Here is a 12624-nt window from a genome sequence, read left to right on the forward strand (position 1 = left end):
TACTGAGATACTATTTCTTTGCCCTTCAGATTGGCAAAACTCAAAGGCTTGACAATATACTCTCTTGGTAAGGCTGTGGAAAAATAGGCAGTCTCATAACATTGCTGGTGGGAATGCAAAACAGTACAACACCAGTGAAAGGGAATTTGGTGACATCTAGTAAAACTATATACATATCCATTTACCCTTTGACCCAATAAACCCGCTCCTATATTAATCCTGAAGATACACCTCCAACAACAGAAAAAGACATATGCACAAGGTTATTCACTGCAGCACTCTAAAATTGAAAAATATTACCTGGATAGCCAAACACAGAAGAATGATGGCAATCTCTATGAATTGATATGCAGTGATTTCCAGGGTATATTTTTCAGTGAAAAATCACTACGTGCCCAAGTACTTATATAGACAGTATGCTACCTTTTGTGTTAGAAAAAAGTGCAGTAAGAAAACATAGGGCTTCCCTGGTGGCACAGTGGTTAAGAATCTGCCTGCCAACACAGGGGACACGGGTTCGAGCCCTGGTCCGGGAAGATTCCACATGCTGAGGAGCAACAAAGCCCGTGTGCCACAACTACTGAGCCTGCATGCCTAGAGCCCGTGCTCCGCAACAAGAGAAGCCACTGCAGTGAGAAACCCGCGCACCACAACGAAGAGCAGCCCCCGCTTGCCGCAACTAGAGAAAGCCCGCATGCAGCAACAAAGACCCAATGCAGCCAAAAATAAATAAGTAAAATAAATTTATTTTAAAAAAAAGAAAAAACATACATATCTGCTCATCATTACCAAAAGAAAAATCAGAAGGATAAACAAGAAACCAATGAATTTTTTTACCTACAAAAATGGAGTGCTGCTTTTGTTTTGTTTTTGTAGTGGTATAGATGAAACAATTCTGAATCTATTTTAGGTGATACTCATTTAGAGCAAATGCGTAAGAATGTTGGTACTGTTAGGAGCCCATGTTCTCACTACAGAACAAGGGAGAATTCAAGAAATCAGTATGAACTCATATTCTAAAATATACATCCAGGTTCAAACATACATCCATGAGCATATGCATGCAAATGTGTAAATACATACGTACGTGTGTACGTATAAAGACATATTTTCTAGCTCTGTCTCCTCACAGGGCTCAGAAGTAAAGACATCACGTAGCAACGTACATACTGTGTGTCCAGATCTTGGTTCCTACTGTCATTCCCCATTCCCCACTCAAAGGGGCCAGGGCTTCTAGGAAAGATGACTGACTCTAGGCTGGGCAGAGAAGATAAACGATGAGTTGTCTTATAAATGATGAAAATAATGAAGTGATTAAAAAAGAGTGATGGGGGCATGAAAAACGAAAGGAGGTAGCATGAAAAAAAGAGGGTCCCACTGGTGAGATCTGAGACAATTTGAAGGCCAAAATATTTAAGGACAGTAATGAATTATTAATCATCAGGGAAAAAATAGGAATCCATGAGTTTAATAACTAATAATATATATAGATAAATAAAAGGGCTCTTATTACAGTAGGATGCTGAGTAGTGACTGGTAAAAGTAGGAGGTCCGGAGTTAGAAAAAACCATCATTTTAGAACCATGGTTCAAGCAAGCTATCATCAATGGATCCTACATATAGCAGATGAAATTTTGATGAAGAGTGGGATATTTTAATTGTCTTAAAGTATCTCCTCACGGATTGCTTATTAGTTGTAAGGGAGTAGAGTTAACACAGTGGAGAAATCAGTCAATGAAACAGGTGGTCGAATTTTATGTCACAAATAAACAGCAGGTGGACATTGTGTACCTCCAGATAAGATGTGCTAAGACACAACCTTTATGCAATATTCCATCTAGGAAGGCATAACCTGAATCTGATTAAGAGAAAACATCAGATAAACCAAAGATAAGGAATATACTGTTAAAAAAGAAAGGGAGGGAAGGGAATGACTGCATACTTTTAAAATGCCAATATAATAAATGACAAAGAAAGGCTGAAGAATAATTCTAGATTAAAAGATACTAAAGACATGACATTTAAATGCAAAAAAAGATCATAGACTAAATTCTGTATTGAAGGGGAAGAAATCTGCTATAAAGGACACTTATTTGATCAATTGACAAAATCGGAAAATGGTAGATTAAAGTAATGCAACAATGTTAAATCTACTGATTTTTTAGACTTTTACGCAAGAGATTATCCTTATTCTTGGGAAATTCACACTAAGGTATTTAGGACTAAAAGGGCTATGACATAGTCAATGTAACTCTCAAATAGTCCAATTAAAAGAATACACATATATGCATATATGTATTTATAAATATATACACAGAAACATTCATTTACAAAGTGAATAATAAAGCATTTGAGGACAAATGGTTAACAATAGGTGAATCTGGAGTGAGGGTACATGGATGTTCTTTATATTATTTTTGTAACTTTTCTGCAAGTTTGAAATTATTTCCCCCTAAAATCATTATGTTCAAAATCTAACACATTATTTTTCTCCCTAAATTCTATTTTTTTAAATTAAATTTTATTTATTTGTTTATTTATTTTTGGCTGAGTTGGGTCTTTGTTGCTGGGCGCCGTCTTTCTCTAGTTGCCACGAGCGGGGGCGCTTCTCTTGTTGCCGTGCACGGGCTTCTCATTGTGGTGGCTTCTCTTGTTGCAGTTGCAGAGCACGAGTTCTAGGCGCACGGGTTTCAGTAGCTGTCTAGGCACACGGGTTTCAGTAGTTGTGGCACGTGGGCTCTAGAGCGCAGGCTCAGTAGTTGTGGCGCACGGGCTTAGTTGCTCCGCGTTACGTGGGATCTTCCCGGACCAGGGATCGAACCTGTGTCCCCTGCACTGGCAGGCAGATTCTCAACCACTGTGCCACCAGGGAAGTCCACTAAATTTTATTTTTTCTTCTATAATTTCTACATAGTGGAACAGGACCACTGTCAACCAGTCATCCAGCTAGAAACTTGGCAGTTAACCTAGATTACCCAAGGGTTTCAATTCATTTCCTTCCTTTCTTTCAACTCCCACACCCAAAGGGACATATCCTAAGGGACTATCTTTTACATCTGTCCTGTTTTCTCCAGTCATACCAAACTGGTTCAGGTCCTAATCATTTAGCATTTCTCCTCTGATTTACTGTTACAATCTACTAATGATCACCCTTTCTCCGGCCTTGGCTCTAAATCTCTCTAACCACCGCTACAGAGTGCCCTTCCCCACATGAAACCTGATCATGTCAGTCTCTGTATTTCTCAACTGGTACTGAACATTGGTAGGAAGAATGCACTGGGTCAACTTAAAAATCCCAATATTGATAAAATACACTGCTTTGGAGCTTGAGATCCAAATAAGTAAAAATGATTGCCCAGAGCCTTAAGAGCTAGTCTAACATAATTGTAAACTTAGTCATGAAACAACTGCAAGAGCCATCTTGGACCCAATCCTAAAGCAATTGCTATTGAGCAATATATTCAGTGCCCATTTTACACAAATAACATGAGATGGGACCTCTGGAAAAAGAGGTCATTAAAGGGAAAAAATGGCAAGAAAAGGTAGGGAATAGAAGGGAGGAAGGGTCGAGTATTGAAAAGTGAGGAGGGAAAAATAGAGAAGGTAACAGAAAGAAAGAGAAAAGAAAAAAAATCTATTCTCTAGGATTTCAGGATAAAACATAGATCTGTCTCATGGTAAGATGTCAACCTTTTGAGAATTAACTAGCCCTCTTAATTGTTCCTAATGGAACAATTCCGTTATGAAATTCTATGTTCTTTATGAACAGTTGACATTTTATCAGAAGTTACTTGAGAGCAGTATTATTCATAATCAAAATATATTCTATAAGCACTGAAAAGTATAAGCAAATATGGAGTCATGTTTCTACTGCTTTCACTTTGTAGACTCTTTTTCATTTCTCAGTTCAAGGCATCAATAGAGACCCATATACTATATAAAATTATATACATATATAATATATATGTATATATTATATACAAAAGCTATGAAATATATATTTATATCTCAATTCTAGGATCCCACTTTTATACCCATATTGTAGATTTTAGATATCAGTAACAGATTCAAATAACTTTCATGTGGCACTTTAAGCCTCACAATAAAGATAAATAAAACATTTTATTTTATAAATATAAAATTTCTTTATATTTTGTACTAAGAATATAAAAAACAGATGGCAAATATATATTAAAGAGTTCATTAAACGATTTAGTTCCTCAGGGCAAAAATCTTACTTCTTATAGCTCTTTTCCAGTTTATAGAAATTATCACCCTCTTTTCCTAGAACTGGAACATTTTTATGAAACTGTTCTTTTAGGCAGTGAAAACAAAATCAAGAAGGAAGAAAACAAACTAAATAGAAGTACTGAAGATTAAATAAGTCTCGGCATGGCTCTCCCCACAAAAATTTTGTTTTCATCACCACATTTAGTCTTCCAATAACAAGTAACATTTGTCCTTTAAACTTTAATTTAAAAATCTTGGGACTTCCCTGGAGATCCAGTGGTTAAGAATCCGTGCTTCCGATGCAGAGGGCGTGGGTTCGATCCCTGGTTGGGGAACTAAGATCCCACAGGCCGTGTGGTGCGGTCAAAAATAATAATAAAAAAAAAAATTTTAAATAAAAATCTTAACTGTGCGTGCACTTGCGTGCGTGCGTGTGGAGGGGGTGGGATGGTGTGTGTGGGTGGGGAGAGAGACAGAGACAGAGAGGTAATACCAAAGGTCAATTCAGTTGACAGATGGGCTCTTTTGCTTGGATTTCTATAGGTCTAAGCATGTAAATATACTGGCCAATAGTACAGCAAAAACTTTTATATGCCACAAAGTTGTTTAATTTACTCTCCATACATATTGCTTAAAGAATTAAATGATAGTTGGGGCTCCCCTGGTGGCGCAGTGGTTGACAGTCCGCCTGCCGACGTGGGGGACACAGGTTTGTGCCCCGATTTGGGAAGATCCCACATGCCGCAGAGCGGCTGGGCCCGTGAGCCATGGCCGATGAGCCTGCGCGTCCGGAGCCTGTGCTCCGCAACGGGAGAGGCCGCAGCAGTGAGAGGCCCGCGTACCGCAAAAAAAAAAAAAAAAAAAAAAAGAATTAAATGATAGCTAAACGTGAAAGTGTTTGACCTATCTTCTATTCCACTGGGAAACATGCTCAGAGATCTTTGAGCTTACAAAGGCAGTTTGTGTACCTCTTTAGATTTTATAAATAATGGGGGAAGGGAAAATCACCTTAGTCGTTTGGTGAAAAGATCATCAGATTCTTAATGAAGTCCTTACGAAACTGAAATGCTAACGATAGATACTCTTAGCAGTTGGTTCCATACACCATGTATCAACCTATCAAAAATAAAAATTCCAATTGGATAACAGATTAATAGTCCTTAACTCTATGAGTGAGATACTATTTTTCTTACCATCAAACTGCAAAACTTTAATCAGCTTATTTTTGTTCTTTTATAAAAAATTTTGAAAATAAAACCAATTCTTGCAAGGTACATCAAAAGCGTTCAGGCTATAAATACCTAGCCCCACTGATTTTAGCTCACAGACCTGAGAGATCAATGAATTATTTTATAATACACAAAAGCATAAATAATTACAAAATTTTTACACTTATTCTATTTTCTTAAAAGGCAGATTCCATTAATGTTATTTTATAGCATTTACAGAATATTTCTTAGGAAACCATCATTGCAGAGATTTCTTCAATGTGAAAATAAATGAAAATAACTAAATGCCATATTCATATCCTATTTCCTAGGCACTGGCTAAGTTTCCTGTATAGGACTTAACTCTGCACAGAGATTTCACATTTATTTGACCATTTAACAGGATTCTGGCAATAATCCTGTGGGAAGAATAGCAACATGTGTCAAGTATTTACCATCTATCAGGCTCCACATTCAGCATTTTACACACTTTATCTCTTTAATTCTAACAATAATCATATGAAATTGATATTATCAATACCATTTCTACCAAAGAGAGTATTATGAATAAGAGAAGTAGCCCAAGGTCACATGGTAGTAACCAGAAGAACTAGGCTGCTTGAGAAACAGGTCTGCCTAACGCCAAAGCCCCTTCTTTCCCTTACACTATGCCGCTTCATCATCACAAAGGAGGAAACAGAGGCTGAGGTACTCAAACAAGACTGCTTAGCTAGTATGTGGTAAACAAGATCTCAACCTAAGATTTCTAATGCTGAAATTCTTTTCACTATAGTACCTGGCACTTCCCACTTTAGTACCTATACGATCATTCTAAAACATAGAGATATAGCCAATGTACAAAATCATGCCTCCAAATTTTCCCCTGAAAATTTCCAAGAAGCAGTACCCATTAATATGACACCTGTGCTTTCATACAAAACCTCATAACATACAAAAGGTCTAATGCACACAAACTTCTTTGCCTTTCCAACAGCAGTTAAGCTGACCTGGGCTCACCTGGGCAGAAAATTCAAAGACTTCTTCGTTTGTTCAACCACTCAACACAGAATTGAACACCTAACCCTCTAGGTGCTGAGGACTGTGATTCCCCAACCCTCTCCTCTTTTTACCAAGTACCTGATACTATCCCTCACCTCAGTACCATATCCTTTAACATCTTTCTTATCCCAACTTCTGCTCCATTAACCTGAAAGAAACCTTTCTTAATTATTCTCATTTATTAACCTCAACCCAATAATAACTACTTCCAGTCACTATTTAATTTCCCCAGAGATTTTTCTCATATATCTAATGTAGCTTCCTGCTCCTGTGACAGGAATATTTTCCAACATTACAAGGAAGAAACAAATGCAGAATGTGGCTTTCTGTAAGAAATTTGTTCTGGACTCTCTTCAATAGGTCACTATTGGGCTTCCCTAGTGGTGCAGTGGTTGAAAGTCCGCCTGCCGATACAGGGGACACGGGTTCATGCCCCAGTCCGGGAAGATCCCACATGCCGCGGAGCGGCTGGGCCCGTGAGCCATGGCCACAGAGCCTGCGCGTCCGGAGCCTGTGCTCCGCAACGGGAGAGGCCACAACAGTGAGAGGCCCACGTACCGCCAAAAAATAAAAAAAATTTTAAAAAAAGGTCACTATCGTTAAAAAAAAAAAAAAAAACAGAAAGAGAAAAAGGATAGGGGAAAGTAATCTAGATTTTTTTTTTTTTTTGGCGGTTTAAAAGGAGGGGAATAAAACCATTAGGCAGTCTCCCCTTGTTTTTAGATTTCTAATATTTTTGTTAGAGCAGAAATAAGAAACTTCCCACTGTTCTACAAAGGGCTAAGTGCTAAATATTAGAATGGGTTACTACTCTAGCCAGGTTGTGAGTTAGAGGGATACACAAAATTATAACGCTTTCTTCTTCCTCTAAAAACAAATGTATTTTATATTAATACTTTAAACATAAAACCATGTAATTTTCCCTTGTTACCAAAGATGAAAATTTATGGTTGTACTGCGCAAATCTGTCCTTAAACCATGGAGTTTACGGTCTCCATTAGAAAGTAACATACCAAGATAAACAAATGGTAAGGGATCAAACTATATTTTTTTTATAAAATCTGTGAATTATTTGCATATACCTTACACAATCTCATATATGTTCTTCTCCTTTCTGTTAATTCTGTGATAGATACTTTCTTATTCTTAAAAGGCCCAACCACTCTCAGAGGCCCAGCTCTTAGGCAAACCATGCAGAAAGGAGTATAATAAACCGAAAGAAAATGTAAAAAGAATGGCTAAGGCCACCACTTTTTTTTTTTTCTTTTTGCTGGAATACAAGTCAAAGAGAACGCTGTTTAATTTTGAAGAAGCATAGGTGCTTAAAAAATTTAAGTTATAATATATGACTGAAAAATTCATTCATTTAATTAGCAGACCGTTTTCCACTATTAGACTTAAAATTCCCCATTCCAGACTAATAAACTGTGAGCTGTGGAAAATAAGTTTGCCACAAAATCCCTACACTTACAAAGGTAAGAAAAAGCAAAGAGGTAACTCAAATCAATAACCTTGAAATGTATCAAAACTTAAAATCTCAAAAGTTTTTTCATGGATAATGGTTTGCTTCAGTTACTATACTAAAGATATTTATTTTCTTCCTACACACAAGCCCTTAGAGAATCTGTCCTTTCCCCACTCACTGAAAAGGCAACACTATTATGAACACATAACTGAGTCCTTCCAATAACCGCTGGCTGAACAATGTTGGACATCCTTCATAATGTGAGACAAATGGATTCTCTCCCTTAGCAAGTTAGAATTTAGAATATGAGAACCAAGATAATTAGCTATGGGGGCTGAGAGCTAGCTGAACCTAACACCCACAACTGACCACTGTATGCTGATTAAGAAAGCAGAGCAAACCACTTGGCAAAGAGAAACAAAAACAAGAGTACAGGCAACTCCAGAAAAAGAAGTAGAGAATAAATACCTAAAAATATTCAGTTCCCTGGAAGCCTGGCTGTACTTCCTGTACCTGAGTTCTATAGTATCTGGTAATGGATAAGTGTTCTCAAAATATTAATTTTTTTTGAAAAAAAAAGGTAAATATGGACATCTATGTAGGTACAAACTTACACAGGAAATAAACAAGTAAAATTAGCATACTAAATATCAAAAATATGGTTAGGACATAGCAAAGCCTAGGATTCAATTACTTACAAATCAATAGATTCTTCCCCGATATAGTATATTAAATTTATACAAGGTCACCTGAGAAGACAGAACAAATCATTCTGCTCTAAACATCTTTTATTACTTTTCTCAGCAACATAATAAAATATTAGAGGCCCATGTTTGATACAATGAACATTCACAGGCTATTGTCTTCAAATATAAATTCAAATATAATAAGAATGCTTTACATTCTTTTAGGGAAAAGAAGTAAGTGATGTCTTTCTTCATGTATAAGAGAGGCAGGATAGATGAGCAGGTGAATGCCTGAACCCTGGAGCCAGACTCCTATGTTTGAATCCTGGTTTTGCCATTTCCTAATCCTGTAACCTTGGGCAAGTTACTTCTGCCTGTTTCTAACATATAAAATTACTATAATAGAACCAATTTCATAGGATTGTTATGAAGAATAAATGATATAATACATGCAAAAACCCTAAGAAACAATAAATGTTCATTGTTATTAATAGTATTTATTTTTATTATTATTATTCATGGAAGGAGGTATATTTCATATATCTGTGACACATAAAACTGAATTTCTTGAACAAGGCCATTCTTTAGCAGGCTTAGGAAATTAAAAACTTAAAAATCTATGATTCAAACAACAGGGCAGATAAAGATAAACCCACATTTAAAAAAACCCTACAATCTCTTTAGTAAGGCTTCTGCAACAATAAACTAAGAGTTATTCTTTCATGAGGGATATAGCTTGCCTTCTGATAAAGTTTTATAAAAGCTTTCCTTCAACAAACTCTGGCTGAAAAAGGAAGCCCTTTTTCCAGAACGCCCACTTAGATACAGCAAAGCACAGGATAATCTACTGATGTTAGAGGAAGGTAAAAATCTTTAAAAGATTTTTTTAATTATAAAAGATTTTAAAAATAAAACAAATAGTAACTGCTCTCATAAAGTATGAACTCTGATTGGTTCAGAGGTAACTATAAAAATTCACTCCTATGGGGTTTTTTGGACTAGGCAATGATACAGTTAAGAAAGAGCTAGGGATACCATAAGGAGAAAAACAATTCTTGCATCATGAACACATGCCACATGATTTGCTTCCTACAAAACATGTGGTTAAGACCAAATATAAAAGAACCAACTGAAAGGTCAAAAACTATGTGGAAGGAAACAAGGAAGGGCAGGGAAGGAAGGTGGAAGGAAGAGAGAACAGACTATTACAAATAATTTCAGCTATCTGGAAGAGAAAAGAACCAAAATATCCTAATCTGTACTTAAAGACCCAAAATGACTATGTAAAAAATTAAAAAGCAAAAAATTAAATCAACTTAAATTAAAAGGATCTGTATTTCCTTCCCTATACATTTTGAAATCAAATAATTCTTTAACTCACCTTCTACTTCAGCATATAGACATATTCACGACAATCCTTCATTCAGTCAAGAAATACTGAATCTTTACTTTCAAAATATGATTCTAGGTTAGGCTTTTTAAAGCTCCTCCCCGACTACACACAAAGAAGATAATAAAACAGCTTGAGAGCTTATATTTCAGAATCCCCCTCCCCCATTCCCTTTCCTTCTATATCATGTATGTTGTATAACACTTTCCATTTACAAGCTCTTAGGAGAGCAGCGGTCTTCTTTGTTTTCATTTATATAAAGCACACACACAACAAAAATGTCCTCAGGCAAAGACAGAGCTGATGTCTGACCAAATTAGGAGCAAATGTACCTGAGCCAGAAACGTCCTCCTAAATTCCCTATTTCCCCCAACTTAGGCATAGATCCTTTTTCTAAACGGAGGAGTTTAGCTTTCTTAGGATGCTACAAAGCAGCCACAGTCATCTCACAACCAGATTAATATACTTAAAGATGCCTTTTAGTAGAGGTCTTCATAAAACTGAGGCGCAAGGGACATTCCTACCACGCGGAACACAAGACCGAAAGGATATATCCTTTGTAAGACTAGGAAAAAACAGGCACGCCTTCTCCCACTCCTTTTCCCCAGGTCAAAACAAAACAAAAACCGGAACAGAGTGGCTAACAGTTAAAGTTTAAAAAGAAAATGAAAATGAAAAGCTGACATCCTAGTGTTTCCAATTTTTTTAAAAAAATGTTGTTAGTGACTACAAAATCTCTCCTCAGATCTACAGCAAAAACAGCACACTTACCTCCTCCATTCCCTTTTTCTCCCCCCTTTTAAGTCAATAATTTTAGTGATGGCTCTAAACTCATAACCTTTTATGTAAACTCTATTCTACTTTTCAAAAATAAAGTCTATATGCTAATAAAATATGTAATCAATCAACTGAATACTAAGGGTTATATATTATCATTAACAGGACATCATTTTGCTTATATTCTATCCTTCAAAAACATAAGTAAAAATGACTTAAGGCCGATGCTTGTAACAAGAAATGGCAGCTAACATGAATTTAGCTTTTACTTACTATGTGCCAGACACAATATTAAGCACTTTACAAGCATTATCTCATTTAACCCTTATGAACTTCCATTAAATACTATCAATAAACCCATCTAACAGATGAGGACATAAGAAATTAAGAAATTTATACTAGGGCAAACAGTTGTAAGCAATGACACCAAGATTTAAACCAGGAAGTATGACTAAGTTTGGAAACTGAACCTTAATACATATTACACACTGCAGTTATCCCCTCTTATATCTACTTCTAATATTTTATACAATTTTCTAACATATTGTCAATAAAGACTGATGCATAATTTGACCTCAAAACAAGAGCCAAATAAGCGATATTCAGGATCAAAATCAACTCAATGATATAGTCATAGAAACGGTAAGCTCTAGACAATAAACCAAAAGTCTAAGGGAAAAAAAAAAGAAAAAAAGTTTCACAACATGGGTTGAAGTATGATTAAAATGATTTATATTTTTAAGTCCCAAACTTTAAGTATTATTTCTTAAAATAAAGAAAAACTGCATTAAATTTTTAAATCTCAATTCTCCAATTTGTAGTGCTACTTTACTTTTCAACTTATTTTTTCTGATTATAAAAACCTTTTAAATCTTGTAATTTAAGCTTCACATTAAGTACGTCTGCACTTCTTATACTGCACTGAGTTCCCTTCTTTGAACTTTTTAAACTCTCTTAATATATGTTTCTAGAAAGAATACATTCTACAGACTTTCATTTGTGGGTAATAGTTTTCTAAACCACAAAAAATGCTATACTATTTTTCTCTAATATAGAGTCTAAAGCCCAAAATCTAGTCATAAATCTATTCCCAGAAGTTTCCAAACAAGGGAGTAAATTATAAACAAAACTCTTAGCTCAATATCCTCGTAATGCAAAATACTAAGAGCTTAAGTTTAAAACTTCCTCTTTGTCATATCAATGCAACAGAGCTTTTTTTGTACGAAAAAACACTACCATTTGTTCAACTACAGGAATGAATTCCCCAGTCCACTCTATGTGTGTCAAAAGGAAATTTTAAATCAAAAATTTTGTATGGTTTCTATTAAACTATATCCCCCTAACAAGTAAAAAGGGATATCACGTAGAAATTCTATTGAATTCATACTCATTTAATTTCTGTACAGTATGAGAGGACTTTGACTTCCAAACCTACTGAGATTTAAAAATAAGTCTTATCATTTCTAATAATAAGTAAACTAAAATGTATGATCTATATTTATAGTAATTCACAAATAATTATAATTTTAAAACTCCTTATAAAATTCAGTAATGTAATCAGATACTTTAGAAGTACATGCTCAATCTACCCTAATGGAGTTAAGACAATCTTTTCTCAATGAATTTGAGATTTTCTTAGACTAAATTTACTAAAACACTTTTATTCCATGTGCTAAACACACACACACACACACACACACACACACACACACACACACACACACACACACACACACACACACACACACACACACACACACACACACACACACACACACACACACACACACACACACACACACACACACA

General features: G+C 35.7%; 1 protein-coding gene across 6 annotated transcripts in view; it reads right to left on the minus strand.

Moving 5' to 3' along the window:
- WDFY3 (WD repeat and FYVE domain containing 3) overlaps positions 1-12624 on the minus strand; it is a 279964-nt gene that overhangs the window by 230191 nt on the left and 37149 nt on the right. The window contains exon 2 of one of the 6 annotated variants that reach the window (XM_081250855.1): positions 10030-10143. The exons of the other annotated variants lie outside the window; for them this stretch is intronic. The gene's annotated coding sequence lies outside the window, so the exon portion shown is untranslated. The remainder of the gene's footprint in view (positions 1-10029; positions 10144-12624) is intronic. 6 annotated transcript variants of the gene reach the window in all.

This window comes from Mesoplodon bidens, assembly GCF_964165515.1.
Source record: "Mesoplodon bidens genome assembly, chromosome: 1".
NCBI classification, from domain to species: Eukaryota; Metazoa; Chordata; class Mammalia; order Artiodactyla; family Ziphiidae; genus Mesoplodon; species Mesoplodon bidens.